The sequence below is a fragment of the Malus sylvestris genome, chromosome 9, assembly GCF_916048215.2.
Source record: "Malus sylvestris chromosome 9, drMalSylv7.2, whole genome shotgun sequence".
Lineage (NCBI taxonomy): Eukaryota > Viridiplantae > Streptophyta > Magnoliopsida > Rosales > Rosaceae > Malus > Malus sylvestris.
This window is the reverse complement of record NC_062268.1, coordinates 34,758,215-34,772,884: the sequence shown is the minus strand read 5'-3', so window position 1 is coordinate 34,772,884 and position 14,670 is coordinate 34,758,215. Positions and strand designations below refer to the sequence as shown.

At 36.1% G+C, this 14,670-nt stretch overlaps 1 pseudogene; it reads left to right on the top strand.

Moving 5' to 3' along the window:
• LOC126584017 (small nucleolar RNA R71) lies at positions 1–107 on the top strand (annotated as a pseudogene).
• Positions 108–14,670: the final 14,563 nt, after the last annotated feature.

Sequence of the window (14,670 nt, the reverse complement as noted above, 5' to 3'; positions counted from 1 at the left end):
AAACCATGGTGCGGACACTGAATCAACAAATTATTAAATCTCTCCCATGCCTCAGAAAACGTCTCATCTGCCTGTTGAGTGAACTGCATGATATTATCTCTAAGGGTATCGGTCTTCTGGGTCGAAAAGAATTTCTCCAAAAATTTATTCTGAATATCGTTCCAACTCGTCAAGGTTCTAGGCCTCAAAGAATTCAACCAAGTCTTCGCTTTGTCTTTCATAGTGTATGGAAAGACCTTCATCCTGAGATGTTCCTCGGTGACTCCTTCTACCATTGCCATGTTGGACACCATATTGAAGATATCTCTAATATGTGCCAATGGATCTTCAGTGCTCATGCCATGAAAAGAAGGCATCATATTAAAGTGGATAGTCTTCAATTCATAATTCCTTGCAGCTGCAGGAAGAGCTATGCTCGACGGTGATTCCGGAATGGTTGGCATATCAAGATCTCCCATCGTTTCATTTTGAACTAACGCCATCTTGCTCTCTTGCTGCTTTTCTTTCTCACTGACTTCTCTTTGTTCTCTTCGGATTTCACGGAGTATTTTCTCAATTTCTGGTTCAAACTCAAGTAGTACACAATCCGACGAACGAGTACCAAGCATTCACCTTCAAGAAACAATGAGACAAGGTGAGAATACTCCGAGAAAAAAATAATAATCAAAATAAAAAAAACGAAAATAAAATTTAAATAAACTAAGCAAAATCACAAAAGTAAAATAGAATTAAATTCGATCCGAGGCAGCGGCGCCAAAAACTTGTTGTTGATAATTGCAAGTGTACAATATCGTCCAAGTAATATAGTGATAAGTAGAGTGTCGTTCAAACAAGGATCGGATTAACCTAAATTTACTATTGAGATTGACTTCAAACTAAACTTAAATAAAAGATGGATAACGATGACAAATTCAAATATGCAAAAACCCAAACGAAATTGAAAGTATCAATTGAACAAACACGAAGTAAAAGTGAATGAATTATGAAAAATTAATATATTGAAGCACTAGGACATCAGGTTCCTCATTCTCAATCCCATCTAATCCCGTTATTCATATTAAACTCAAATTATTCCCATGTTGCTAGCAATTATCCCTTGATTCGTCAATATTTCCTTTCAGAATATACTAATTGTGTTTCTAACTATCTACCCATGCTATGTCTAGCCACAAAAGTAGATAATCGAAGCCCTTTATGCTAAATGGATAATTTCACAATACTACACAAATCATAACCAGTATGTCTACTCAATTATGTAATTCATGGTAATCGTTATGAGAAGCAATCTACTAAACTCAACCTGTCAGTCCCAATTTAGTTCTTCACACAAATAATGGCCAGTTATTTGATAACGATAAAGCACAATAACATTTACTCAACATGGAAAACAACCGAGATCAATATGAAATAATAAGAATTAGATGTTCATGATAAGAGTACACCCTAATCCTAGCAAAAGGACTTAGTTCATGATTAAACTAATGACAAACATGGATGAATTCGATGACATAAAGAAACCCAAAACCCCAATTCTGGAACCGTATGCGATAAACCCCAAAACTGCCACCTTCTCCCCTCCTGCGGCTGCAGGATTCTTCCCCACTTTTAATGTGCCTTTTGTCTTTCCTTTAAAATCCCCCTCCTATTTTATTTCTGCTGCAACCTTCTTGATAGGGGGATTAAAAACCTTCCCCTCCTTGGAATAGTCCAACGCCAGTTTTTATGAAGCCCAAATTGGACTTAATTTGATAAAGCCCAAATTCCAACACCACTCTCACATAGCATCAGTCCACTTCGTTATTCTTTCGTGCTTTCCTTGTAATTCTTCTAAAAAAATCCAGTTTTCTCCGAAAAAATAACTTCTATAAAATTCACACAAAATACATCAAATCCAACTGTTTTATATCAAACCATTACTAAATTAATAGGTAAAAGATATACAAAATATACCTATTATATCAACCTAACATTTATAAATGCATAGGAGCCGTAACCTTGAATAACTGCAGGAATGGTGCCTGAGATCTTATTAGAGGAGATTAAAATAGGTCAACTTTGTTAGGTTTCCAAGGAAAGAAGGAATTGGCCCCAAAAGTGAATTTCTGAAAGGCCCAGATATTGTAATCTAGACTGGTTTCATATGTTACAAGGTCACTCTTACTGTTTTTGAATAGAGCTCAATCCCACGAATGCATAGGTGAAAGCCGTTCATAAATCAAAGCGTTAACGAAGAGTTACAGACATTAGAAGTTCGATATAAATAGTAACATGGGGTTTCTATTTAGGAAAACCCCCACAGTTTCTAGAGAATGGAGGACCAATCAGAGAAGGAGAGAGAGAGGGCTGACCAGTCAGGAAGAGAGAACCCAGCACCATATCCTCCATCCTTCAACCTGTTTCCCATTGCGACCCTGTTCTAACCTGGACTTCCACGACTGTTCCGACAGTTTTCCATCGATTTTTCTGGCGAGAACCATCCATCACCTGCAACCATCACCCCGCCACTTCCTCTTTAATTTCCACCCAAACCCGACGAGTTTTGACTCTCGTTTCGTGAAAAATGAAGTCAGCGACTCCATGGGTTATTTTGTGGCAATTTGTTTCTGAACGCACCACCGCCAATCACCACCATCATTCAACTCCTCAAAACCTTAGGATCAAGACCTAAGCAAGATTGGGGGTGTCGAAGTTCGTTTTGGCATCAAATCAAAGTATACCCATTTTAGGGTTTCGACGGATTGTGGCGTTTTCAGGCCATTTCCTGGCAAATTGGACCCCGACTCTGGAATGAAAACTCATCCTTATGTCTTGTACTGCTAGTGTGTGAAATTTGGAGACAGTCGAAGATAGTTGGAAACGTAGGTTTCTGTTCTCCAAAACCGTCGCGGGTGGTAGCCCTTGAGGGACTCTGGCAAATTGGATTTTTGTACAGTGAATGCCCTCCATGTCTTGGGTCCGATTCTAAGGTCCCTTTGTTGAAACACTTTACGATGATTCGATATATTCGATTTATTGAAAATGGTAACGCTGTTCGATTTTCGTAATTGACGTCAATCCAATCGTTGGATTGATGTGAAACTTTAATATATTGTTGTGGTTGTTATTTAAGGACTTTAGGAACTTATGGATCGAAAATTTGATGTACGAATATTCCGAATTGAAAGAAATTTTAAATTGTTAACCTTTGTACTAGACGATGATCTGATCGTTGGATCATTACCATATATATTATAGAACGTATCATTTGAGGACTTCAGAAACTTACGGATCGGTAATCCGACATACGGATCTTCCGAATTAAATTTCTAAGTTCGTAAAACCAACCGTTGACTGCTACTTAAATTGGGCAATTGGCGAAGATCTGACCGTCAGATCGTCATGAAATTTTAGTATGATGTTTAGAAACATATTGAGACTCTTAGGAAGTTACGGGTCAAAAATCCGGTGAGCGAATCTTCTAGATTGGATGACTAGGATTGTTGATCGTATCGTTGACCATATCGACCGAGGGTTACTTTTGGTCAAACTGTTCCGAATTGTTCCTAACTACTAAATTAGTATTACTAGAGACCTAGGGCTTAGTGAGCTTACTCCAGTCAGCAAGCCATCTTAGGAATGTGCCCCTCAGTTTATGTGCAAATGGCACCATATTGTGATATCCATGCTTATTTAACTTCTAGATAAGAAATAATATGTATGATTACTAGTATGAAAATGTGAGCCTGGAACCCTAGTGGAAGCATTCAATAGAACTTGTATGCCTGTTTGACAAGATATTTAGTTGTCATGAGGAATTGATAGTGTATGCGCTTATGCAGTAAATCATAGGTGTTGAGGTAGGAATAGGTTATGCGTTGATCTGATAGCAGTTGTACATGGATGGTCCTGCTTGTTATGTTCGTAGTGGGAACCTTATGTATTTTACAGGTGATCATGTTTGGTATATCCGCGATGGGTGATCACTGCCTACACAATTAGACTATGCTTATGGTTTTTCTTGGTATATTTGCAATGACCTATTCTAGGAGTGATCATGCTTGGTATATCTGCGATAGGTGATCATTGTTTGAACCAAATTTGTGTATCGTCATGAGTGGTGATTAAGCATAAACTCGAGCAACCTGCAAAATAGTAAACCACAGTGAGCAAACCTGAGACTGGGAGAGGCGTGTCAACCAAAGGTTTTCCGATAGTCAAATTAATGAATTATTTTAGACTCAAGCATTGGGCAAGAGAATTGAAGTATTTAGATTGTGTTACACAAGTGAACCCTAGATGGGTGTATTTATACCGTGGGGAGAGAAACCTTTTTAAGATATAATCCTTGATCTAATCCGAGAGAATCCTAGAGGATATCTAAAAGTCGATATTGCATCTTCTTAGAAGTTGTGATTACTTGCGACGCACACCAATTCCTAAATTGTAGGAACTCCAAAACTTACAGGATCTAATTGAGTCCAATTCTGGATCAGATCGCACAACTTGCGGAACAAGTATGGTGGCACCGTTACTCCGTCTGATACAGCTCCGCTCGGAGTTGGAGAGTCTATGGTCGAACTTCTAAGGTAATTGTATTCGAATCAACCTTACTTCGGCTTGGAAAAATCATGGTCCCACAATTGTCTTAACTATCCATCTGAGAGGCAACCCGTTCGCCTTGATGATGGATTGTTATCCAAAGATCATGTGTTTCAAAGTAAGCTGGAATACGTACTGTTTAGTTTTCAACTTCTTGCGAGCTAGTCCGCTTCAATAAAGGGAGGTAATTGAGTCATTCTTAGTTTCCATCATGTGTCCATCTGAATTCAACCATCATGATGATGAATGCCTCTATTTTGCACACATACTTCTTAAAGAAACAACCACACGTCTTATTGATTAGCCCTGATTCTCGCCCGCATCGATCTCTAAGCTGATGACTCTTCATTTTTAACGGTGAGACTTTTTCATGATTCGTCTTTAAATAACCCCCTTAGGTCACAGGTTCCTTCATTCTTCTCTCATTTGTGCCATGAACCTTGTTTTCACCTTAACCTGCCTCTCCAATCCTAGTTTTCCTCTTGGTTTGTCGTTGAAGAAAATTCCAATCCCAGAAAGTTATGCCGTATATAGTAATTTCCATCATGTTCTCAGGAATGTCCCTTTGCTTTTTGCAACTCATTCTATAACATTCATCCTCTCGTAGCACTCTCTATGCAGTCTTCGTGGAAGAATAAGATCTACGCGAGGTGCAAAGATTTGTTGGAGGGTTATTCGTCACCATCATCTTCCTAATTTGATGCTCATTGACAGTGATGGTGACAGCTCTTCATTTAAACATTCTCCAATGTGGCACTCATGTGGCTTGAGTGTTGAAGTCGCAGTGGAGTGCCCCATCACTAACCATTCTCCTTGTCGAACATCTAGTGCAGAATTTGCACCGGATTTCATTCCTTCGAGGTGATGGGATGCTTTTGTGGATTTTCCGTCTCTGTTTCTTTTCATTTCCTCTACTTTTGGACTACGATAGTGGCGGATCTCAATCAAAATACTCGCCTTGAATGTAGTGTCGTGCTCGGAATGCAGTAAGGTGGGTGTAGCATATCCTTGGTCTGGTAACAGAACCTCCATCATAGCTAACAACTATGGTCAAGTGTGTTGTGCAGTCTTTAGGAACTTTTCTCCACTAGAGGCGAGGGCTTTTCTCCTCCAAACTGTTGTACTAATTTGATCTCCTTTGTGACTATGATGATAAACATGTGTTTGTGTAAGGATTTTCATGTCTTGTGTATCATTTTCATGAAGAATTTCTAATCCGATAAATGTTTCCAAAGTAAATGAACTTTAAGGAATAAAATAAGCAACGGAGCTTAATACGAATAAGTTTATGGGCCAGGGACAGAGTTTTAATAAACCCCTGGTAACGTTGATTCAGAGAAACATTACCTCCCAAACTTTGCATCTATAAAGGATTCTGATCGCGATAGCCAAAATACCACCTTACTATGGTATCAAGAAGTAAACATTAAACCCATAAAGAACCTTCCACTCAAGCTCATTTAAACAGTCATTGGATTTGAGATGATTATGTCTATAATCGAAACTGAGATACAACTCATTTCAACAAAACTCGAATTGATAATGCAATCCAGGCAGCCATGGCCATGTCACCATACCCAGGTGGGTTACATCTCCCTCGGGATGCCTCAAAATGAACCTTGACAGATCTTGGAATGCTGAACGAAAAGTTATGGGTTTTGGAGCCGTTATCCATGGCAGTGACAGGGTGTTCGTGGCAGCACATTGCGGAAGCTTTGAGGATGTTTTCTCTCCACTCCAATCGGAGGCCATGGTGGTAAGGGCGGGTTTGCTTTGGGCAGTTGATAGGGGATTCTCTTCTCTTTTGGTTGAAACTGACTCTTTTAAGATTGTGGAGGCACTTATGGATTTACACCTCAATCTGTACATTATTGGACAAATTGTGGAGGATTGTAAAGAGCTTCTTGCCACAATCACTAAAGCCACTATTTCCCACACTCGTCGCCATGCAAATGTTGCCGCTCACTGTCTCGCCAGAAATGGTCTAGCTCTAGGTCATTGTAGTGAATGGTTGGATTCCCCTCCAAGTATCATTGTCGATCTACTGGTTGAGGAATCACATTCCGGTCTCTAGGAAATAGTTGGAAACTAATGTACTATGACTGTGTTGATGAAATGAAATCTATTATCGTATCTTTAAAATAAAAATAAATAATAAATAAACAAGATGCAAATGAAGTTCCAAGTGGTGAGCAAAACTGATTGAAAATCAATTTTCTTTTAGCTATGGTAAAATTTCTTTGACAAATCTACTTTTGTCAATCTTGTAAACAATTTAGAAATGTGATACATGCAAAACCGGGGGAAGATGTTCATGGATGTTTCTGCTTGGTACGCTGAAAGCACCAGCGATGAACTTGTCGTAATTAAACTTTACATAAATAACAACAATGAATAGTGTACTCATATCAAATTAACAAAAAAAAATTAGAGCAACAAATTTTTCAATTCGTAGCTAAAATAAATTTCTTACATTGACTTACCGGTTGCAATCGCTTTGGTGGAGAGATCATTTTTTGCTATGAATATTGTCAAAACCTTGCACTCTTCGGTGTGAGCAACCATACCTTGCACTCTTTTAAATTTTATCACTCCCTCGATAATTTCGGGCTTCACTAATGGTTATAAGCCATCATATATATTATGTGCATGCCGACTTGTGTGTATGGTTATGCTTATTGAGTTGATGGGATTGAATTTATCAATATGTATATATGATTTTGGTTCGATTGTATCTTTGTATATAAAGCCAACAACCCTTTTTGGGGTCACAAGTTTCACCAAAAAGTTTTGGACAAAAATGCCCCCAATACAAAAAATTTCAAAAGCAACCCAAAATAATGCAGAGGTATTTTCGTTATTTTAATAGTATTTTTTTAATAATTAATTCTTTTTGTACAGTTTTTTTATTTAGTACCGCACAATAGGCTAGTAATAATATGATTTAATCAGTTGTTCATTAAATATTATTTTTTCTATTTTTAAACACATTCAAAACATCTTAAGAGGCGTGTAATGCTGGTTATAAAAAAAAGCTTTCGTACGCACATAATAATGTGATTAAATTAGTTGTCAAATGATTGTTTATTTTTTATTTTTTAACAAACGATATTATCTACACTAAGGGGGAGGGAATGGGCTTAGCCTAACAATGAGTTAGTTATAATGTGATTCAATCAGTTGTTTATTAAATATTATTTTCGAAATTCTTAATGTAAATTCAATAGAATGTAGATGGAAATTGAGAGACTTATTTTATTATGTGAATTCAGCTGCTTTGATTGGTTTGTGAGAGGTTTTTTCTAGCTTGATCTAAGATTCTTCATTTACTTCAAATATTTGACTTTCCTTTTGTCAATTCATGCATATAAATACATTTAAAACGTGTAAGTCGCGTGTAGCACGCCATGATTTAAAAAATGCATTCATGCATGAAGGCTAGGGTCATATATTTGTCAAGTTATTGTGAATGTCCAACGTGGGGTTAAATTAGCGATTGCTTTTGAGTGGACATGGACAAGCGAAGGCATCATTTTGTATAGTTCTGGCACCATGGTTCAACATGGATTACACTTCACCTTTTTCTAAAATTATATATATGGATAACTCGGTGATGTTAGACATTCTTATTGAAAAATGTCGGTTGACACTTGACACAAGTTAAAAATTTGTTTGCCACTTCCACTACGCATAAGATCTTGCGTCGGGAATGAGGAGTTAAAAATAGTGGCCATTTATACGAATGATAGTAATGTTAAATAGACTGAACTTATAGGTTAAATTTGTAAATTAAATAATATGTTATTAATAAGAAATAATACATTAATTAATACTTAATCTAGCCATCAACTTTTATATTATTTAGTTTTTAAAATTTTGTGTACAAATTTAGTCGTCCTAACATGCTTGTTCACATTCTATCTCAGCATGGTTTGCGTGATTTAAATTTTTGGGTTAATATTAGTTTACTACCCTAATGTTTCGTGGTTTTCAACATTTGGTACATGAAGTTTTTTTCATCCCAAAGTCATACCTTAAGTCTTAATTTTGGGACAATCTCGTACTTCCGTTAGTTTTTCTGTTAAGGACTTTGTTAAAACGTGATGTGGCACTTGATTGGGCAATGACAATGCAAAATGTGGCACTGTGGGCCCCACATAGACCTATAAAACAATTAAAATTAAATAATATTGTTTGCCTAGCCCTTTCTCCAGTAAGGAGACCGAATAAACAAAAAATAAAAAAAAAATATATTATAACCTCCATCTTCTCGAAGTCTTTATCACCTACACCTTTTCCAGCCACCCCTATGTCTCCTCCAACAACCCATTCCCAAGCTTCCCAAGCCACCATTTTTCACACACCCAGAACCCAAATCCTCCACTTTCCTCACCGCCTCCATCTCATCCTTCGACTCTCTCACTACCATAGTCATCTCCTTCACCAAACCCACAACCTCTCTCGTTGCCATTGTCGTTGATTACGGCGATCCAAATCCAAAGACCTTCTGGAAGATTCCACGGCATGTTGAATATGGCCACAATAGTGATCAACTGCGCGGATCTAGTTGCAGCAGTGAGTGGGCTGTCTGCGATCGAGTACCCCAACCGGATTGGGACAAATCGACGACTTCAAATCTTCTCTTCGCCCATACAATTAGGAACCAATTCTTTGAACCAGGAGGGGTCCATAACCTTGGCGACGTCTTCAGATCTCGGTATCGATGGCAGAGATGAGCTGTTGGAAACAGCTCGCTGTCGCGGACCAGATCTATTGCGAAATAGATCTTGAACTTGCTCACCATAACCTTTTTAGAGCTGGATGATGTTGGGTGCTTCACCATCCTCATCACAGAGGACGATGTTGGGGTTCTTTTTTAGGTCTTAGGTAGGGTTCGGTTTGGTTCAAAATGGTTCAGTTTTTTTCTTCTTTTTTTTTTCAAAAAATTGAAATTTAAAATTTTAACATCTCCAACACAATCACACTTCAAGTCTTCCACTCCTAAAATAAACATAACATCAAACGGTTGAGAAACTTGTTCTTGTATAAGAGTTGTTGATTTATTTCTTTTTTAAGAATGCATACGGACCAGGACCTTAATTCGGCACCTTAGACATTCCTGTATAAGAGTTTTCTTGTTCAACTTGAGAGACAAACCTGATTCCCTTCTCTTGTGCACGAATTTATTCTTGCCTCATAAATTTACATTGCAGTAGCAAAAGTGCTTATACATTCATGTACATGTTAATTGTAATGGTGTTGAAGCCTTAAGTTAAACAAATAAGATTGATGCTTTCTAAAATGGGAACTGGGAACTTGGGAAGGATAAGGGTTAGACTACAGAGTACATAGGGAAGGGTAAGGGTTACCTTTCAGGCTAAAAGGAGAACGACATCGTTTTACTAATAAAAATATTAATTTATAATTAATTATAAAACTTCGGTTCGGTTCGATTTTGTTTGGTTTCCAAACCCTAGAAACCAAACCGAACCAAACTAGATTTGGTTCGATTCAATTTTTTCAGCTTCGGTTCAGTTTTCGGTTTTTTTAACTCACCCCTAGTTTTTGGTTTTGAAAATTTGTAATGTTTAATGTTTAAGTTTTAATTTAAAAAAAAAAATCCATGTAGGCCATATTGACACATGGCGCCCAGTCATTGTTTACATGTACGCCGCGTCATTAGTTAACGAGAGACTTAACAGCCAGACTAACAGATGTATGAGACTGTCATAAAATTAACATTTTAGGTATGACTCTGGGACGAAAAAAACTTCATGTACCAAATGTTGAAAACCACAAAACTTGAGGGTAGTAAACTGAGATTTACCCTAAATTTTTCCACATACATGATGTCATTTTGGCTTTTGCCTTGTGAATATATATGAAATTAATTTCGGTTGGAATCGTTGCATATGTCAAATACGGTAATACTAATTATGAACAAATTAAATATTTGGGTGAAGTGCCGATATAGTCTCTGAATTATCATCTTAATAAAAATTAGGTCTCTATATTATTTTTTCTGGTAAAATAAGTCTTTAAATTCATTAAAAATTGCTAATTTCATCCCTACTATTATATTCAAAGCTATTTTATCTAATTTTTCGTCAACTTAAGTCACTTGACTTACTTTAGAGTGTAATACCATCATTTTCTCGTCTACAAACCCTTGACTTTTCATATAGGTTGTGAATTTAACATTTAATTAACCCTCCAAAGTTAACTCCATACACTATTTCTTTATGAAAAATTATCAATCTATCCTCTAATGTGTATCATATGCAAGTAATATGACTTAAATTGACGGAAAATTGAATATGGTAGTCTAATATTATGGATGTAATTGATAAATTTTTATAATTCATTGATTGATTTTTTTGAAAAAATAGTTTAGGAGCTTAAATTTCAATCAGATGATAATTTAGGAATTAAATTGACAGTTCACTCTAAATATTTTAAAGGCATGTGCAAATTAATATTTTTTGGGCAAACGTGGATGTTTTGTTGGCTTCTACATATGTTTTTAACGGATGATAATGGACTTGTCATGTAATTGACAGATTAGTTGACCTATTATTGTTTATGATCCGCTTTATTATATTGCGGAAATCATGGAGTTCAACATCCTGACTTGTGAATTCGGTTTTGTGAGTTTATTCAATTTTTGTTAATATCGCGTGAATATGATAGTTGGAGTTTTGAAAGAATTAAATTTACTTTATGCTGTTTTTTTTTTTTTCAAAGATTCGTGCTTTTGTTTCTTTTTTTATATATTTGTGATTTCAATTATTATATTTGCTTCCGCTATTTTGTTTTGATTGAAATCGTAGACTGAGAGGTATGCTGTGTTGGTTTAATTAATTTTGGTTTTGTTCCAATATATGAAAACTGGGATTTTTTTTATATAAAAAAAAAGAAAAAAGAAAAATGAAGATAAAGGATTAGGTAAGTCGAGTTACACATAAGGCTTGATCATCAGATCATCAGTATAATATCATACTTTCTAAACTCGAAGGTAAAAAAGAACCAAGGCCCTGAGTTTAGTCATCAACAACAAAGTAGACTACTTTCTTCTCACTCAAAGTGACTATAAATGGCTAACTCTCCGATAGAACGACCTCCATGTCCCCTATCTTTGTAATATTATTAGACCATCTCCAACCCTTGGAGTAAAACCTAAACTTTTTAGCCCAGAAAATTTAGGTTTAAACCTAGAAACAGCTTTTCAACTCCAACATTTTTGGCTTAAAATTTTAGCCCCAGATTATTAAAGAATGTATTTAGGCTAATTTTTTTTAATTAACTTTTTAAAAAAAATTATGTAGACTATCCTAAATTAATTTTATCAACATTTTAACCTAAAAATATTTAAATTCCGAGAAATATTGAAAAATCACTAAATCGACACATGAAACTCATGAAACACTATGGAAGAGTTTGAATGTGGGATTTAAATTTGGGTGAATTTGAGTTAAATAATTTTTTTTTAAATTATTTTAGCCGTTGGATTTTATTTTTTTTACCGTTAGATTTGATTATATTCGACCTTAGTCGTTGGATTTAATAAATATATAAATATAAAACTAAAAAAAAAAGGTTTGAATGTGGACCGTTGGATCAACCAATGGCCTATTTGATTATGGCCACATGATCACATAAAGAGCCATTAGGCTCATCACTTCCATCAGACAACCAAAAGACAAGCCCATGTGGGTGGGCCAGGAAAGCTGAGCAGCCTAGCGAGTGCGGGCCGTGCACACGTCTGGACTGGACGAGTCTAGTCCACTTCCCTTGTTCCACTCTCACATGTGGGCTTTACCACTAATTTTGGGCTAAATCTTCGGGGGAGTTTTTAAGGTTTTAACACTTAACCCAATTTTAGAACAAGGGTTGGAGAGAAATGGGAGGGGAATAGAATGGAAAATTTAGGATTTACTCCAAGGATTGGAGTTGGTCTTAAATAATAAAGAGCAATAAAATTGAGTTTTAGACTATAACATTGTGTAAGCTTAGTCCCTGATACATTTAATCATCTTATTTATTATATTTTGATGTTTTATTTCTTTATTTCTTCCTATTTTTAATGTATTAATTACATTTCATTTTCAAATTCATTTCATTCATCATAATATTTTTTGATGTCTGCATTTGGGTAAACTAATTTTTTTATATATATAATATAGGAATATACAATTTGTATAATCTTCAATTAGGTACATTAATTCATTTGATATATTTCAGTATATCAATTGATACAAATATATAGGTACATTAATTCAATATAACACTTTTCGGTACATTAATTCAATATAATACATTTTGGTACAAATATTTCGGTATTGACATTTAAATACATTAATTCAATATAATACATTTCGATACATATATTTAGGTTCATAATAAAATATGTTGATACAAACATTTCGGTACACTTATGTATTTACATATTTATGTGTCTCTAATTTCTTTTAATATTTTCTCATTTATGTTCATTTATAATTGAAAGAACTAATATGTGCATATTAATAAAATTAAAATTTTAATGTGGAGACATTAAATAACAAAAATAAAATATAAATTTTAATAAAAGTACACTTGAGGGATTAAATTGAATATGTAATCTAGTACCAGTTTTTTTTTATTTTTTTTTTATTTTTTTTTCAATTCTAATCTTTTGCAAGGTGTTCAAAAACCCATTAAAAATGGGAGTTTTAATAAAAAGGGATTGGGCTAAGTTTATTTTAGCCAAAAACCATCTTATGACTTTATATAATGAAAAGGCTTTTTATTTATTTTTATTTATGGAAATCGATAGTGTATTAGATAGCTGGCAGAGGTTTCAAAGAAGAACCTCAAACCTGGAAATACAGAGTACATCAAGACATTAAATAGGGACAAAACATCACATACACCCCTTTACAAACTTTCCTCTACAAGAAGATCCAGTATAAAGGGAGAGGGAGATGATAGCCATTCCAACACGCTACCTAAAGACAAACTGTAGGGAGCTAGTTGATGTGACACACTGTTGGCCTGATGACGGATGTGGGTACAAAGATCTTCAGTGATTGAAGGGAGCAAAGTCTTAGTGTCCTCGATAATCTACCCTAGAGGTGACAGATCAGTCGAGGGATTACGCAACACTCCAATAATCTGAAGAGAATCACCTTCAATTAATAAATTACGTAAACCCCTGTTCGTCGCCCAGACCATGCACTTTCTAACTGCAATAGCCTCTGTTTGCAGGGAGGATAAAACGTTGGGGTAGTTCTTACTAAGAGCAACCACAAAGTTGCCATTCTTATCACGAACAATGATCCCAATACCTCATATCAAGCTGTCCCAATTCCAAGCCCCATCAAAGTTGAGTTTCAGGCGTCCTAACCGGGGATGGGTGATCTATTAGGAGGGGGATGAACTTGCATCATCGAGGGAGGGATGATTCACATTCACTCGAACAAAGTCCTGCCACCATGTTGTTGAACGAGAGATCGCCACTTCCGGTGAGTCGCATCTGCGTTCCCATAGCTTCATATTTATGCAATTCTAAATTGCTCAGCAGATGACCATGAATAATTCAAACTTGTCATGTGGGAGAGAGGTAGCCAAATCCGAAGCCCAGTTATAAAAAGAAAGGGAGTGACGTCCACGATGGAGGGGAGCAAGAACCGAGGAAAGCCATGCACAACGAGCAAAATGGCAATCTCAGATAATGTGGGATGTGGTCTCACCAAAGGCATTGCAGAGAGTACACAACATATTGTTCAGGATTCGTTTTGAAGATAGGTTGGATTTGGTAGGAACGATATCTCTACACAATCTCCAGAACATCATTCGGACCTTTGGGGGAACATTGACCTTCCACAAAGTAGTCCTAAGAAGAGAAGAGGTAGACCCCGAGAAGATCCATGTTGACGTTGTACAGAGGATATGAGTCATTCCCAAGCCACATGGTAAGCCAATTTAACAGAAAATCTTCCCTCAGAGTCAAAGTGCCATGAAAGACAGTCTTCACCGTTGTAAATGCTCATGAAGATAGACTTGATTACATTCACCTTAGTGGTCGAGAAAGTGGCAACAAGCAGGTCGTGA